At 35.0% G+C, this 19,608-nt stretch overlaps 1 protein-coding gene across 1 annotated transcript in view; it reads left to right on the top strand.

The window, feature by feature from the left end:
* LOC134673879 (scavenger receptor class B member 1-like) overlaps nt 1-19,608 on the top strand; it is a 353,882-nt gene that overhangs the window by 256,280 nt on the left and 77,994 nt on the right. The window lies entirely within an intron of this gene.

Genomic DNA, 19,608 nt, shown 5'->3' with positions numbered 1-19,608 from the left:
TATCGATAATTCATTCCGCCCAAGCCTGCGCGCGCGCTGTTAGGCGGGCGGCCGCGCACTGCCGACGGCCGAGCTTTCACGACCGCTTCCGAAAATCACCGATTTACTATTTTTAACCTTACCACACTTTCACTCCCTCATGCCAAACGATTATCAATCCTCTCACAATATTATTTAGGTTGTGTTAAACTGTATTTGATTCTCTTGTACTTGTAAATGTATTACCACATTTTTTCGGATAGGTTTTTGAAATGTGAACCTTGTTGGAAATGAGTTAGGGTTTTGTATAAGATGTTCGGATTTCCGTGTTCAGTATGCTTTCTTTTGCTAAGACATTACTTTTGTACACGGAACACATTAACCCATATTTGTTAAAAACCGAGTAAATAAAAGTTTTATGTTTCAGTCTTGAATCTTTTAATCGAGTCACTTCGCCGATTCTTAGAAATAATTAAAATTTATTACAGCTTTTTGGTACTTCAAGAATTTGTGATCAAGCGATTTCAATAGAGTTTTCCGATGTTGTTATTATTTAAGAATCAAAATCCTAATATTTTAGTAAATCTTCGATGTCTTATGATATGAGTAATAAAACTAATTTGCAAGACACCCACTTTATTAAGGTATATTAAACTTTACCTGTACAATTTAAAAGAAAGATTACTGTTACCTGATGCTAAACGCGTTACACAAAACAAAACCAATGTACAAATTGAAAAACACATTAAGATTGAAGACAATTTTATACATATTACATACCTACATGTAAATCTGCATTTTGTAATCGTTTAGTCGTATTGTGCGGTTAATACGGGCCCACTGGCTCTAATAGCAAGGTACATACAAAATTCCTTATCCCTTGCATCTTCCCACTCACCACGCCCTTCTATCGTTTCATTTGTTTCTGTATTTCCGACTTTCAGCTTAAAATACTCAGGAAAAAGTCCTTCCCTGATTGTCGGCAAAAAATCTGAAATGTCCAAGAATATCCTATCCAGAGAACATTCTGTTCCATTTCTAAAGTCACCGCATCCTTTAGTTGAAAATGCTCTAGGCCCTTCAGGAGACAGCACCAGGAATTTATGTTCTTGCGTCATTGAAACTAAATATCTTAGAGAATTATCCCAACTCGAGTCGTTGAAATGACAGAATTCTTGTTTTCTATATTTAATCTCGTACCAAGTTCGTCGGTTGAAGCCTATTGCAGAATTACTGAAGTTCGGGCCCCAAGCATTGACCACTAGTGTGTTGTTATTTAGACTATACTGCTCGGGCCGAGGCAAACGCGACGCGAGAGACAAAATGCGACATTCCGGACAAAACACCGTCTGAAGCTTCTCTAACATCTTCCCCATGTGGATGAAATCACTCGTCAAGTACTGCTCAGATTCCAGAAAATATATGTAGCCATCGTATTTCTTGAGCACCTCGATATGATCAAAAACCTGACTAGTGACCCACCACCAGAAAAGCTTGGACTGCGCAAGGGTAGCGTTTCTTTGATTCGACGAAATGCACTTGTTGATTTCTTTGCAAAATCTCGCGTCCCTGCCAGGATATATGTTGGGGTATATTTGAGTGCTGTACGGATAGAAGATTTGCATTATTCTAACAAATGGCGTGCGTTTCAACATTAAATTAATCTCAATATCGTAAAAGTCATGGGCACAAATGAGAAGACTTTTAGTTATGAATCTCATTTTACGTATAGAGTCTAAAAATACAACTAAATGTTTGATATTATTGTGAATTTTAACAACTAGAACAGTTTCGAAGCTCGAGTCTTCTAAACCAAGTTTCCTAGCGTTACGGATCCGCTGCTTTTCATTAATGAACTTCATCATCTTGCTCATATCAAATATTTTATCTTCCATAGAATAAGTTTTTCTAAATTTATGAAACATTGTATCTTCATCTATATCTTCAGCTTCCATTTCATCTATCTTTTTCAAATAGTTTTGCCTTTCTGCCCATTTGAACTTTTGCAGTTTATCGTTAAGAATTTGGCTAATAAGTAAAACTAGACAGACACAAAGCAGAATCAGGAATATTATTGTCTTTTTTAAGATACTCATCGTAATGATTATTGGGATTTATCAATCGATTATTTCACCGGTGAGTAGTGCGTTATATATATATATTTTATATTTGTTATTTTTGTCGATTTTTTAATTATTTTATATTTTTAGAGAGCCGACAGTAAATATTTTTTTAGAGTTGTTTATTTTGTAAATGTTGACAGCTGCCATATATTACTTTTACTTAATAAGAGGATAAAGTTGCAGAGGTTTATAATGATAAGTATTAAAAAAGAGAATATAATCCCTTCTAGAATCTCTGCGGAAAGAGAAGAGTCGTGGAATGTGTAGGAACCAATACATTTTTCGACTCTTCTCTCTCCGCACAGACTCTATAGATACTGTTACACATTTGAGTACTGTATTCTTTGTTAGTTTTGTTACACATGCTCTGCAATATCATAAAAACCACAGTCAACACTTTGAGCCTGAAGATACCTTTGTTACATTACATACACGTAAATTTACATTTTGTAATCATTCACTTGTATGAGATTAAGAATACGCACTTGTTTTAATACACGCTGCTGGTTCTAATAGCAATGTACATACAAAACTTTTGATCCCTTGCATCTTCCCACCCACCACGCCATTCCATGATTTCATTTGTTTCTGTCCCTCTGACTTTCAGCTCAAAATACTCCGGGAATAGTCCTCCCTGGATTTTCCGTAGAAAATCTGAAATGTCCATGGATATCCTATCCAGAGAACATTTTGTTCCATTTCTAAAGTCACCACATCCTTTAGTTGAAAATGCTTTAGGCCCTTCAGGAGAAAGCACCAACAATTTCTGTTCCTGCGTCGTTGAAAATAAATATTTTAGAGAATTATCCCAACTGTAGTCGTTGAAATAACAGAATTCTTGTTTTCTATATTTAATCTCGTACCAAGTTCGTCTGTTGAAGCCTATTGCAGAATGACTAAAGTTCGAGCCCCAAGAATCGACCACTAGTGTGTTGTTATTTAGACTATACTGCTCGGGCCGAGGCAAACGCGACGCGAGAGACAAAATGCGACATTCCGGACAAAACACCGTCTGAAGCTTCTCTAACATGTTCCTCATGTGGATGAAATCACTCGTCAAGTACTGCTCAGATTCCAGAAAATATATGTAGCCATCATATTTCTTGAGCACCTCGATATGATCAAAAACCTGACTAGTGACCCACCACCAAAAAAGCTTTGACTGCGCAAGGGTGGCATTTCGTTTATTAGATGAAATGCACCTGTTGATTTCTTTGCAAAATTTCGCGTCTCTTCCAGGATATATGTTGGAGTATATTTGAGTGCTGTACGGATAGAAGATTTGCATTATTCTAACAAATGGCATGCGTTTCAACATTAAATTAATCTCAACATCGTAAAAGTCATGGGCACAAATGAGAAGACTTTTAGTTATGAATTTCATTTTACGTAAAGAGTCTAAAAATACAGCTAAATGTTTGATAGTATTGTGAATTCTAACGACTAAAATAGTTTCAAAGTTCGAATCTTTTAAATTAAGTTTCCTAGCGTTATGGATCCGCTGTTTTTCATTAATGAACTTCATCTTCTTGCTCATAACAATTATTTTGTCTTGCATAGAATAAGTTTCTCCATATTTGTGAAAGATTGTATCTTCATCCATATCTTTAGCTTCTATTTCATCTAGTTTTTTCAAATAGTTTTCCCTTGCTACCAATTTGTACTTTTGTAGTTTATCGTTAAGAATTAGGCCAATAAGTATAACTAGGCAGAAACAAAGCAGAGATAGAAATACTATTGTTCTTTTTAAGATACTCATGTTCTGGTTATTGGAATTCATCAATTAACTACCTATATCACTGGTGAGTGAAAGTGCATTTTATACTTTTATACTTCTATAATTGTAATTTTAATGTATTTTTTTATTATTTTCCATTTCTTAGAGAGCCAACAGTAAATATTTTTTAGGGTTATTTATTTTGAAAATATTGACAGCTGCTGCCATAGATTAGTTTTGCTTAATAGAAGGATAAAGCTACAGAGGTTTATAATAGTAAGTATCAACAAACATAATAGAATAATCTGTTTTTTCTCTATTTGTCTCTAGTATCTCTGCTAATAAATTATAAATGCGAAAGTAACAGTGTTTGTCCGTTACCTCTTCACGGTTTTATCGCTGAACCTATTAAGATTACTTGATACTTATGAAGGTTTTAGAGTGTCAGGGGAAAAACTAAGGATTGTTTTTATCACGGAGATTATCGTTATACTCAGGCAAATTTCTAGCAACGATAAATCCGATGTAAACATCAGGGCAAGATTTTCGAATCAAAGTAGGACGCAGTTATACATTAGAGAAAACAAGCGTTATTGCGATCGCGTTATTCTAGCATCAGTACATAAAAGCTTCTTGCTTTAATATATACTTTATGTTTTTTAATGTCACAGTCAAAGAGAATATACATAGAATATACCACTACGTGCAAAGACTACGTGTCACAGTGACGGGACCATATTTTTAGCTTGTAATACTATTACTATACTATTTAGGTATATAGTTTATTACTTTTATAAATTGTAAAAAGTAAACATCTCTGAAACAGTACCAATTAACAATTAATTATGATACAACATGAGACTCAAAACTGCAGTAACCAAACTATTGATTGTTATTTTAATTTGCATAGTAGCAATAATGTTATATCTTCTTATCAATTGGAAACCAAAACAACAAACGTTGTTGGAGGACGGACTAGTATTAGTCACATCAAAACCTAAACACAAAAAAGTAAACATGGAGCATGATATACAGTATCTCAAGTATCATGATAATCCTGGTGTAGTGCGTCAATTAAAGCAACTAAAGAAGATTGTTCAGCAAATAAATGAACGCGAGCATATAATAAATAATAAACAGTATAGAGGCTTGGAGTTTGATCATACAGTTTTAGTGATACGAGTTCTTCCTGACATAAGATATTTATTTTTATTCTTGGACTCGATAAGACGTATTGAGGGTATTCGTAAGATTCGTCTGTTAATCTTCGCACACGATTATTATGATGAAGAAATTAATAAAGTTATTACAACCATGCAGTACGCAAGAGCTATACAAATATATTACCCGTATAGCATTCAGTTGCATCCAGAGGTTTACCCTGGCGAAGACCACAGATACTGCGAAAAGTTAAACCAGTGTTTGAATTCATATAAGCGAAACCCAGTTCTTTCTCAAGCAAAGCTCTTCTGGTGGTGGGTCGCCAACCAAGTGTTTGACCATATCGGAGTTCTGAAGAATTACCAAGGTTATATATATTTTCTTGAAACTGATAAATATTTGACCAGAGATTTCATCGTCATGGCTAAGCTCTTGGAACGTATTCAGCCAAAGCTCTGTTCGGAATGTCGGTTTTTATCCCTGGGGTCATATTCTCCTCGAGAGAAACTGTATCGTCCAAAGAGTGTGAGTTTCATAATAAGTGCCTGGGGATGGTCGAACTACAGCAATTCTGGGTTTGGCTTCAACAGAACGACCTGGCTTGAGATTAAACGTTTAAAACAACAGTTCTGTTACTTCAGGGACCCAAGTTGGGAAAAGTCATTGTTACATTTAGCCTCAAAGACGAGTAAGAATCATCTTTACACACTTTTCCTTGAGGCGCCTAGATTTTTTCCTCTTTCTGGATGTGGAGCGTTTAGAAACGGCACAGAATGTACTTTAGATAGAGTTTACAGTGATATAGTTACATTCATAGCCACCATGAGATATTGGGAAGGTACTCAAACTTTCAATGCGAAACTTGATACGTCCTTTGTAAAGAACGAGGTAGAAGCGAGGGGCCAGTGGGGAGACGCAAGGGACATGGACTTTTGTATGTTTTTCACCAGTGCAGGAGGTAGGCGCTTATTTTATTGAAATGATGTACCAACAACATGTTATTTCTTTTAATAAACAAGTTAACAAGATTACCTGTTTTGCTAAGAATAGAGTAAACGTTGCAAAATATTGTGATTTCTCTACTCTTGCGTAGATAAAGCTAAAACAGTTTTGTTTGAATGGAAGATTTTTGGATTTATATTTTAGACTAACCGCAATAATGCGGTTTATTGACAGTGCGATAGCGAAGGTCTTCCTGTCAGCTTGAACAATTAAATAAGATATAATATTTATTTCATTGAAAATATCAAAATTATAATTTTGTATGTCCGTTTTTCTCCTATGCAAGGCGCATTTCTCAACCGATTCTTGTGAAATTTTATGAGCAGGTTCTGTAATTAGACAGATTTTTTTCTATCGTTTAGTTTTTTTGAAAATGTTCATATTGATGAAAATGACATAAAGGACTTAGATGCAGATAGCAGTAGGTCTATGGCACTTGATGGCACTTAAGACCATTGTGAGTTCGCTGTGATTATGACTGAACGAAGTATTTTACATTTTATTAAGCTTTTGAAGTTTATCGCGAGTTCTAAAGGTCACAGAGCCACTAGTTATAAATTAGGACGGGTACCGCAGTGGCCGTTAGGCGAAGAACCCACGGTAGCGAAGTGGCACCAATTCTCATTGGCTCCTCTACACGATGGGCCAACGCCGGCCACTCCAAGCATTTATGCGTTAGAGGGAGCAAGTGATATTGCTATCTCATTCTACCGCATGGCTGCGTCCCTTGGAGTGGCCGGCGTTGGCCCATCGTGTAGAGGAGCCATCAGCGGGGACCGGCGAAGGCGCGGCGTCGTGTGTCCGGCCTAGGCGGATTACCTACACACCGTGATACAAATTTTCACATCGTGCCTCCACCGTTCCACGCGGTGCAGATGGCAGATGGCCTACCACGAACCACGTTCGACGTATTGCCTCCCTGTCACACTTACGTACGAATTTACAAATGCGAGAGAGAGGCAACACGTCGAACGTGGTTCGCGGGAGGCCCTCTGCACTGCGTGGGTTCTTCGCCTTCGTGTACGCTGGAGACGCCGATTAAATTCCTGCGGTATCGTCTTGGGTCGTCCCATTCGTTATTCGTCAAGTTCTTAAATTAGTTCTATTCTGCTTTCGTCACCCATTTTACATTCGTCACAATCATCGGTGGCTTTCAATGTAGAATGAGTGACGAAAGCAGAATAGGACTAATTTATGAACTTGACGAAAAACGAATGGGACGACCCAAGACGATACCATTCCTGCCTGGGCCACTGGAGGGTCACTTTTTCTTTGATACGTATAGTTTGCTAAAGGACTGTCTCATTTCAAACATAGACAGAGAGAATCATACTATCTTTGTCTTACAATAGTATTAGCACCCAAAAGAAAAGGATGAGTATAGTTTATTTGTTCTTATTTACTGACAAATGTGGTTCGATCAACAATATATAGGTAACGTCCATATAACGTCTATTTCAAGTTCAGGCCAATGATGATGATAGAAATGGAATAGTGGTGACGGGGAGCAAAAATATGCATTCGAATGTAATTTAAACCTATAAGAGAAACACAGAGAAACAACTAGGTACCTACTATGCATGGCTTCAATATATAATCAATATAAATAAGTAAATCTATGATAAATATGTAGCTACTATGTTTATATAATATTTATTTCGACGTAAACAATATACCAATATATGGAGGAGACAGTAGGAGTTACATAAAAAATATAGATATACATATACATTTCTTGAGGGATTTTCACTCTTCAGTACCTACTATAATGTTCAGTAGAGGATTCTTGCTCCGTCTTCGCATGCTCCAAAAGCTTTGATACGTCGTCTTGTACCTCTGACTCTTACGGAGATAGTTCTTATCACAGTAATTTGAACTTTAACTTTCAGCCAGAAAATTATTTATAAATATGTCTTTCCCCATTTATCATTCAATTTTGATGCTGTTTTCTTTAAGAAAGTATTGTAGAGTCTGTGCGGAAAGAGAAGAGTCGTGGCAGAAACGGGAACTAACATTTTAAATTTTATATGGCAATCAAACCTTTGACATATGTCTTGTAAAAAGTAAACAAACTTCTGTCATTGTATATTATATTAAGAGGGCGTCGAGGAGGGTAAATTTTCAGATTCTGTCAAATTACCCCATTTCACACACAAACGCAGCTCACGCACACTACCTCAATTTACTGGGACAGGTCAGTGACCCCTAATGTTTTTTTAAAGGTGCTGTTTCGAGTTTAGTGTTAACTACTGACCTTCTTTGAGGAATTTAAACTGTCAAAGCTTTCCTTTGTGAGAAGACAGAGAAAAAACACTTTTTATATATAGCTTTCCTTGTTTGTTCATGTCATGTCATAGGTATGTGACGTATTAGGTAATTAATTATTTTCGTTGTTGACTTTTGTATTAAGATAGGTACAAAACGGCGACGCTCTTAACTGTCCATCGGTAGACCTTATGCCTTTTGTAATAAGGTTTATGGACTGTCAGTTAACAGTGTGGTGGTGTGCGATGGTAGGTATGCGGTTTGTAGACATAGACCAAATTAAACCTAGGAGTTTTATTATTAAAGATATAAGAAATCGTCTACTTTACCTACTCGAAAAAAGTGGACTCTATCTAAAATTATCCCTTCATTAGTTATAGGTCTTGTAACATTTTTTACAACTATAGACGCTTATTATATTTCACTTATAACTTAATTTTTAAAGCTCTGTTGATAATAAGGCTTTAAAAACATCTAATAAAATTCAGGTACTACACTTATACTTTTGTAAGTCAGTAAGTGATGCTTACTTAAAACTTATCGGGAAATCAAATAACTCATAACTACCTATATTAAAATATTTAAATTTACTAATTCATCTCATACGTTCAATAAGGCCCGGGACTGGGCCTTGTCACCCGCACCGACAGAGGGCCTTTTTAGTCCTACATAATATTAAAGAACTGTGTCCCGGATAGTATGGGTTCTGGTCCATGACGCGTCCTGAATTAACTTATACAGGGTGTAATTGTTAAGTGTGGCCAGGCTACAATTCCGTAAATATAACAGATATCAGAAAACTTCAAATTGATATCGAAAGTGCGTTACCTAATGAGTAAAATTACATTAATAACTTTTTTTAAATAAATGCAGAAATATCCCAAACATTAACTTCCAATCAAACCCTCCCATACATTTAGTACGACGACTCAACCCTCAAAGAACGTCGGTGTTGTAAGAGACAAAACTGCTTGAGATTCATTATTTGCGATAATAAACTGTAATAAAATAATAAAACTACCGTTTATGGAATAATAAATCTAACACTTATTTTTTAAGGAAGTACATTTTTTGTTTACAGTAGTTTCTCGAAATGACGCCCTTCTTGTGCGATACATTGACGGGCTCCCTTAAATATTTCTAAATTAACTTTGCGGCGTGATTAAAAAATAAATGTTAGATTTATTATTTCATAAACGGTAGTTTTATTATTTTATTACAGTTTATTATCGCAAATAATGAATCTCAAGCAGATTTATCTCTTACAACACCAACGTTCTTTGAGGGGTGAGTCGTCGTACTAAATGTATGGGTGGGTTTGAAGTTAATGTTTGGGATATTTCTGCTTTTATTAAAAAAATATATTAATGTAATTTTACTCATTGGATAACGCACTTTCGATATCAATTTGAAATTTTCTGATATCTGTTATATTTACGGATTTATAGCCCGGCTACACTTAACGATTACACCCTGTATATCATTAGATAATTCATAGCCTATATCTATAGAATAAATCGTTCTTATGAGCGTATTTGGTGGGCATCCCTTATTAGTAAAAAAGCCTACTGCTTTATAATAGGGTGGCAATGGTGGCAGAAACCCATTTCATTTGTAAAATTGTAGGGATGAATGTATAGTTTATTGTAAATCCCAAATATATTAAATTACCCGCGGACAGAGCGACCGATTTTATTATTAGATAATTTTCACATGTATGAGCTCTGTTCTGTGTAAGTAATCCTAGAGCAGCTGTAAGCGCTGCGCGCCGTGTTTGACGGTCTAACGATCCGCCCTCGGCTGCAGCGCTGACAGCGATGTATTGTGCCCGCTTCCCGCAGGCGCAGAGAGCTAGACGAACGTTGTTATCGAGGCTGTCATACTAAGTTGCTTTTTCCCGTTAAATTTGTGTTTTGTAATTATTATTTGGCTTTCGCTCTTTCTCCTTCTGTTTGTATAAAGATAGATAGATGTGTGTATTGTGTGTCGTAACGGACAATAAATCGGTGTGCGAAAACGAACGCTTGGTGCCTATTATTTGCTCCTGCATCTGCACCCGCTTACCACGCCTAGCACAACTCTACCTTCCACATCTACAAAATTATCACCTGTAATTTATCTGTAAAATATTAAAACATTGTATTCACACTTTTCAAATGCCAGATTCAGTTTTTTTTTTTAAATGTTTGACTTTGGCCATAATTCAATTTGAATAGAAATCATCACCGCCACGCGCTACTAATTAATATTCAGAAAAAATATATGAGTGCCTATTTTTATTTTTTTGACAAGTAGATTTTATTCTAGAAATTATAGACTAGTATTTTTTATACAATCTTTTTAATGTTTGACGATCCTTCTGTGAAATTCTTAGTGTTAAATTTGATATGTATAATAATCCAATTTTATTATGGAATAATATTAACATCAATAAATTGTTCTGATAGTTAGATTAAGATTAATTACGATTCATAAGAGCTTGTTGCTAGGCCTAGATTTTGCAATTTTTTATTTAGTACAAATCACCACACTGTGATTGTAAAGGCCAAAATTGTCCTAAAATTACATATCATTATCATTTATTGTGCAAAAATCAGTTTATTTGTATGAATCGTTATACCTATATACGATTATTTAAAAACTGAATTCCTCGTCCCTAAATTATACAAAAATGATATATAACTTGCCCTAGTTGCTAAAAGCATGAAGAAAGCATGAAATATAGCATAGATTGGACTTCATAGATTGGAGCCGACCATTTCCCCTCTTCCCTTATTTTTGGTATACTAAGCCACTAGTATTGGGTTGCCTATAATTATTTTTCTTTGAATGTACTCGTAAACCTCTATCCGTTAGTATGCGATTCATTAATGGACGCACCATGGCCCAAATCGGGACACGGTTCTTTAACACGTAATGTTAATAATCAGTGAACATCTTTAATTACGCTCAAATGCTTAAGTTTCAGTACAGGTAAAAGTACATATGAACTGTACTTTTAATGGTTAGTACAATCGGCATCAAATGGAGAGTGACGGCCAAAGTGACCAAATATAGCTATAGGATCTAAATGTGGACGAATAAGGTCAGGTGAAGCATATAAGGCCCACCTTTATTTTAACTGAAATAGTTATATTAATAATCAGGATATTATGACCAAATCAATGTTTCTTCATATATACCAAAATAGTTATAAAAATATTCCGGCGCTTTTGAAAAATACACGTTTTATAAAAAAACCATACCATGTTGGTTCGAAACCGGGCCTTGTTACTTGCACTGACAGTTGAACACTGACTTGAACATAAGTTCAAGAATAATAGAAAATATTACCGGGCCTTATTAGCTTTTATCATGAATTAATTTCATCTTCAATTTAAAATGGTCTATAGTAAAATACGGCCTACATGAGTCATGGAAAAACAAATTGTATTTTATTTAGAAAGTACTTATAATATATGTTGTTCATAATCTTCAGTAAGCTGACTTCTAGGAGTCTATCTATTATAATTAATGTAGATTGACAGTTTACTTAGCAAATTGTACTTTTATACCTTTGAAACAAGCATTTGAGCGTAATTAATGATGTTTACTGATTGTTAATCTTAAATATACCTATTATGTAGGGCACTTAAATTATTTTAGCGGACCGAGCGGATATGTATGTTTGTAGACCACTTTTTTATTTAAATAATTAAATTGTAATTAATTCAAAAAAAGGTTACTACAATTAGGGATATAGATACCTCACCTAACTTATTACAAAGCATTACAAAAACGTCCAAAGGCCAAAGCCACACTGATAAGACATAAGACCTCATAAATACCTATAAATAAACGTTCACTGAAAAAAACCCTAAGGCATTTCTGATAAGTAATTATTTTTCGTTACTGAGTTATCGTTTTGCACCGAATATCAATGAAATAAAAGCACGTTAATTTGATAGATACATTTATATAAAAATCGTCACATGGAACCAATATAGGTACTCGTAAACCAGACCACTGCGGTATTGGCTTTAAATATCGTTCTTTCAACTGATAATATAGCCACAAAAACTCGCTGAGACTGCAGGTCGAGTCTTGATTTCAATTTCTTGATGATATATCATTGAATTAACTTTCAAAGCACGTGATAGCTCTCAGAATAGCAACAAAACTGGTTGAAACTAAGAATTTTATTGCTGATATTATGTGAACAACATTGCTTCGTCTTCATAAATAAAATTTTAATAATTTATATTGTTTACGTTAAAATGTGAAGAAATTTGTTGATAAATTGTCTATCTAGTATATTGACATTATGTCATATATGTTTTTAAAATGACGTAATATGAATGCCAGCACAATGAAAATTTATTCCAATAAGATAAAACAAATCTTCAAACTTTTTTCATTTTTAGTGAATTAGGAAGAAACTAATTACACTGATTTGGTTGTGTTCGTATATTTTTTATATAATTTGTTATATTTTTAAAGTATTATGACTTATGAATAAAAACAAATCAAAATTTTAATGACTCTTGATCTCCGTGTGACATTATTCATTTACCCTATTTATTTTGAACACAGTTTTTCACTGGTATCATCATTCGTATACGGACATGAATTTATGTCATAAATGAACTGTCAAAATGGGAGATTTTAAGTACGCGTCCGCTCCGGACGGCCCACAGCGGGCATCTGATTCAAAGGAGAATTTGACAGATATGGCGGATGTATGGAAATTTTACGAAAGTTTACGTTTACGATTGAGTTTCTCTGTTGTCTTTAAGAGGAAAAATAGGAAAAGCCTGATTCGTTGTAGTCCAGTTATCTGGCTTTCGAAATCACTCGATTTTATAGCTTGAGCATCGAAATTTTTATACAAATTTTACTAAACGCTGACACTCGTTCATCTCGTTTTAGGTACAACTTTGCATGAGTGTATTTATTATATTGTAAATGATTTCAAATTTTCAAGGGTGATTCGTTGTAAACACACTCTTTGGGATAATAATGATATTTATTATAAAAAAAATTATCAAGAGATGTGGACGCTAGCCACTAAACGGTGACTGCCTTTTTCGCTGATTTTGCTCGATGCAGTCTTAACAAAAACCGCAAGTTTTATGCATAAAATATTTTCAAAACACGATGAAACCGTACATAAAACCACGAAAAATTATATTTAACATTGTTCGGTTTTGTCAGCGGGAAGAAAACGGCTAAAAGCCGACTATCGACTTACAAAAAGTCGCGGAACGTGTTTCCGCTATTCACGGGTATTGATGTTGTATTTAATATTAAATAATTACCTATTTAATAAGCCCCCTAAGTAACTTGTCTCCGGTACATAATCGGTAAGTATATTAATTCAAAATATATTAATTTTCATAAATATGCAGGTCATTCATGATCTTTAAAATAACTGACAAATAGTCTTGATACTTGCCATTTTATGCACATTTATATGTAATTTTTTTTCAGGATTGTGTAAAAGTACCTACGGTATCTCGAATAAAAGACCGCTAAGTAGGTGATATGCAAGAATTCGTAATCTACGTGCCGGATTCAAGCACATCCAGTTCCTCACATCAGTCCCTGGTTGTTCTGAAACTAGCTCAAACATAAGTGACATTGAATATTTTAATTCAGACTTCGATTACAAAGAATAAAACTTTTTCATAAAAATATTTCTTTATTTGTAAGTTCGTTTACTAGGTTCTGTTAGTTACGAAATTATAAGTATTTCATATTTAGCAGACTTTTCGGCGAAGTAAAATATCGTGAGATGAGAGAACCGGACATATCCCAATAAGGCCTACCTACTTATGCACTATTTTTATTCATATTCATATTTATTATTAATAATGTACAGATACATTACAAGTCAAGTTTACAATTGGTTAAATATATCCCAGATAGTAAAATTACAGGTCTAATGCCCAATTTCTACCCGATCTACCCGGTTTTGTATTAAAATAACTGTTGGACTGCACATATTAGGTAGTACATAAATGAGACTCTATCTTGTTTGGTACTAAAATTACAGTTGTTTGGTACTAAAGTTACAAATTCTTAACTAGTTTTAGCAGTTTTGTCAATCGCACTGTCACTTTTTAGTATGTGAGACATAAAAACAAGAGTGTGTTTTAAAAAGAAAACTAGTGCCTGCGCTAAATCAGAGGATTGATTTGACGAGCCGACACCACCACCAGGCTCCGTTTAGTAAGCCGTGGTAAAAAACCGGAACAAAAGGGATACAAGTATCATGACCTTTAGTGTCGTACTATAATCACGTGACCAGTGTTGTCAGCATAGCAAAAACCATAAAATAGCACTGGCGCGCCCTCAAATCCCACGACTCTTCTCTTTCCGCACAGACTCTATTCACTACCTCTAGGTCTCCGTCTCATGAAATGACTAGTGGTGTAAAAGAGGCTCTTAGGTCCTCTATGTTGCTCTGTCGTCTGTATCTATATGTCTATGATCTTTGTAGTCTGTGACGTGTAATGTTTACTTATGTCAAAACGACTTATTCATATTCATGTTATCGCTTACCCGTTCGTACATACCCGTTCGCATAATAGTTGTTCGCATGTCCACAAATGAAATCCAAATTAGCAAGTACCTAATCAATATGATCATGGTGTAAACAGATTCATTATTTACAATAAACATAAACCTCATATTAAATAAATATATAAAGATAGACGTTACACAAAAACTAACCTCAAATTTTAAAACAACATGAAAGATGTCGAAAGTTAGAATTTGTGTATTTTGTGTCTTAATTCTCATTTTGCTATGTATTTTAGCGTTAATGGCTGCTATTCTATACAAAAGGGCGATATACAAGGGTTGGAGTCAAACATACAGTCAATCAGAAGATGATGTAATAAACGATACTATTTTATACAAATTCCGCGAAAGTGCTAAAGTCGTCAACAGAAGACAAAGAATAAAGCAAATTGTCCGTCAAGTGAATAAACGCCAGTATATCCATAACTATAAGAATAACAGCTGTTTGAAAATGGACACCACAGTTTTAGTGATACGTGTACATCAGAATATAAGCTATTTATCAATATTCTTAAAATCGATACGTCAGGTTTGGGCGATCAACGAGAGTCTCCTCATCTTCGCTCATGACTACTTTGATGACAAAATCAATTTTGCAGTAAGAGGTTTGAAGTGTGCTAAAGTTATGCAGATATTCTACCCACACAGTATACAGATATATCCAAACAGATATCCAGGCGAAGATGCAACATACTGTCAACAGTTAGATCAGTGTATTGATTCGAGAAGAAGGGACCCAATTCTAGTCCACAAAAAGCTTTTCTGGTGGTGGACCACCAATGAAGTGTTCGACTATATCAAAGTTCTCAGAAACTATACAGGCGTTGTTTATTTTATAGAAACAGATAATTACTTGAGTAGTGATTTCATTCATATGGCCAGAATGTTGGAGCAGTTACATCCAACGTTTTGCACGGATTGTCAGATTTTATCGCTTGGTTTTGGTGCTATAAAACCTCGACCCGAAATGTATTATCCCGAAAATAGCCACCTAATTATAAGTGTCTGGGGATTATCCAACTATAGTAATTCGGGAATCGGGTTTAACAGAACAACTTGGAACGAGATCAGACGTTTGAAAAAACACTTTTGCAAATTCAATGATGTTAGCTGGGAAAAATCTTTAGGATACTTGAGTTTGCAGACGCGTCGCCGACGGTTCTATATACTTTCTACTGAAGGGCCCAGGTTCTTTCCCCTCGCCGATTGTGGGGCGTTCAGAAATGGAACAGGCTGTGATTTGAATAGAAATTACTTAGACATAATAGGGTTCCTTCCCAAAATTAATCACGGGCGTTTTTCTTACGTTTTTAAGCTGAAATTTGATGGTTGGGAGACGAATACTACAAAAACTATATATCAATCAATGGAATCAATCGGACAGTGGGGAGACGCGAGAGATATTAAGTTGTGTATGTTTTTTGCCAATAAAAAGAGATATGAAATGTTGTGATCAAAACTTATGTTTTATTTGCAACACCTACTTATTTATCAGACGCTGAATAGCGTCAAATTGTCAATGTAGTACAAAATATCCATGGTAATTTGCAATTCTTCAACTTGGCCACACCACTATTAAGATCGTGTCATCTTGTTCAATATCACGAAGTTGTCGTTCACCGTTCAGCTCAATTTGTTTCAAGCTCTCTGCTTCTGTGTTGTAGTAACGGCTCACAGCTAGTATTATACAAAACGAGATCAAAATCAAGAGCAACACCGCCGCCTTTTGTGTTATATTCATGCTGACTGAACCGAGACTTCGCGTGAAGCACGTACCTCGGGATCATTCCAGGATTTATGGTTTACTATGGTTAATCGGAAATAAAGTGATATAAAAATAAATTACATGTTGCCTTACATTTATGTTATGACATTAAGTGCAGACTTTGGTACAGTACAGACTATACTTACTATACCTACTCCATAACCTACTCATTGGTGCAGACGTGCAGACAGTAAATATTTGACAGCATGCTAAAGAGTATTTAGTAAAGAGGATGAAAGACTTTCGAATGATCAGAACATGGCGGATCGTGCTTAATATACTACTATATATTTGCTATACGTATACTCTTTAATCGTGCTCCAGACATTTGATGAACAGACATGAAGAACAGCTGGAGCAGCAGTACAAAACAAAGCATAATGGCGGCCGCGATTACGAACGGCCGTATGATGTCCAAAGAAATAATTACCGTAACATCGGGGTACTTTGTCCCAAAATCAAGATACTTTTTACTTTTCGTTTGAGCACTTCAATTTTAATCGTTTTATGACACTTTTATAGTCATAGGTATTTAACTGTGGGTATAATCAACTCATGCACATACGTAAAACTTAATAAATCAACCTCTAAATATTTTTTTGATTTTTCGCAAAGTTTGAGCCAAAGTTGCACTTTGAAGCGGGTTTCTTTGGCCCTCGATTTTTCATTGAGTACAACGTAACGGTTTGCAATAAAAGCGCAAAGAAAGCTGTTTAGATTTACTACACAATACATATGTATATCAAATAAGGACATAGTAGTAAGATTCATTTGTTTTTATTACACTAAAAAAGCAAACTAATAAACACAAAGTAATAAATCTATTAAACATGGTTTTTTTAATAAAAACTTTGCCAAAACAATCAGAAAAACCTTCTACACTTATCCATCATAATCATTAGAAATAGTTAACGTGCATAACTATAATTATCATATGAAAAAATAGTTTTCCTATAGAATTATTTAACTAGGTAGGCACCTAGTTAACAGTCGACTGTAACAAATCAGTCTTAAAAATTGATAATCATTATATAAGATATTAAACTTATGCGGCAGATGTTCTTTATCTTTGTTTCATTAATTCCATTACAATCCAGAGAATCTGTCTTTGAAACCTGAGCCTGTGGTTCATCCTGTGCTCCAGCACAGGATGAACCACAGGCTGCTGTTCCTGGGATCGCGATTTATAACCTGCGTCAATAGTAAATTGTCTTCTTAGTTATCAGATTGATGTCGTGCCGTTATGAGAGCTTCAGTAGATAAAGCGAGACTATATCTGCGTCGCTGCTCTCTGTGAAGGAAATGTTTACCCATGGGTCAAAGAAACCCGAAAACGATAGCCAAAGAATACTTTGATTTTCAATAACATATAATTCTCACAATAATGTCTTAAATTCTATGATTTATACCACATTAGGATCCTAGATACATATCTGTTACGATTAATAACAATCAAACACTTAAACTTATTAGCTTTCTTTGTTTCAAGAAAAAGTTTGCACATTATAAAATCGCGTAGTATATAGGTAACCACTTGTGACCGAAATTATGCACTGACCAATCAGCGTTGTTAACGTGAAACTGTTTCTACCCACCGCCCCATACGGTCATCTATCGATGAATAGCGCGAAATACATCGATAGGTCCTGACGTGCGGCGTGACGGGAAGTTCAATCTTTTTTTCGTTTTGGGACAAAGTAACCCCCTTGGGCTAAAGTACCCCGATGTTACGGTACTCGCAGCATTTCCTCATTAACTGCACCCATTGCGCTTGCCATTCAATTTATAATCGTTAGAATCATGTCGGTGTAGCTCTCCCCATTTGACTCTATCCAGGGCCGCCTCCTTGAGTAGGTATGACCTACGACATTACACCTTTTCTTTTTCATAATATCCTATCAAAATTATATATTAAACAACAGAATGCAAAAAATAAATACAAAATGTCTGGAACATGATCAAACATGATCCACCATGTTCCGTAGATCATTCGAAAGTCTTTCACCCTCTTTACTAAATACTCTTTAGTATCTTGTCAAATATTTTCTGTATGTAATGTCATCACATAGAAAGCAATTTTGATAGAATATATTTTTTATATAAATTTATTTAGATATCATTTATTTTTATATCGTTTTATTTCCGGTTAACCAATGTAAACCATGAATCCTAGAATGATTCCGAGGTACGTACTTCACGCGAAGTCTCGGTTCAGCATGAACATAACACAAAAGGCGGCGGTGCTCTTGATTTTGATCTCGTTTTGTATAATACTAGCTGTGAGCCGTTACTGCAACACAAAAGAAGAGAGCTTGAAACAAATTGATCTGAACGATGAACAAGAATTTTCTGTTGTAGAAGACGACACGACCTTCGCACAAAACAAATTTAAACAAATGACACGTGAAAAATATAAAATAAAAAATATAAAAAAAATAATCACACCCATCAACGACCAACAACGTATTAGGTTTGTTAAAAAGTTAAATGCCACCACTTTATTAAAAGCGTTAGAAAGGTATAAAAACTGCACTAACCAAAAATTAGACACCGTTTTGGTGGTACAAGTACATGGTAATCACAGATATGTGCAAGTGTTATTAGAATCATTACGCAGAGTAATGGGAATACACGAGAGTCTGTTGATCTTTGCGCATGACCAATATCATCCTACAGTTTATGACATTTTAAATAATGTACACTTTACAAGAGTATTGCAAATATTTTACCCGTACAGTGTTCAGCTTCATCCATACATATATCCAGGCGAAGATTTCAAAATTTGTCCAGAATTGAATAACTGTTTTTACTCCTACGAAAGAGACCCAATCAAATCTCAAAAAAAGCTTTTCTGGTGGTGGATAATCAACGAAGTATTCGACCATGTCGAGATTCTTAAGAAATACGATGGTTATATCTATTTTTTAGAAGCTGAGCAGTATTTAACCACTGATTTTATCCTCATGGCGAAGACATTAGAGGACAAACTACCGTATTTATGTGCTGGATGTAAAATTCTATCCCTTGCTACT

Source organism: Cydia fagiglandana, chromosome 2 (assembly GCF_963556715.1).
Source record: "Cydia fagiglandana chromosome 2, ilCydFagi1.1, whole genome shotgun sequence".
NCBI lineage: Eukaryota > Metazoa > Arthropoda > Insecta > Lepidoptera > Tortricidae > Cydia > Cydia fagiglandana.
This window is presented reverse-complemented; position numbering and strand designations above follow the sequence as displayed.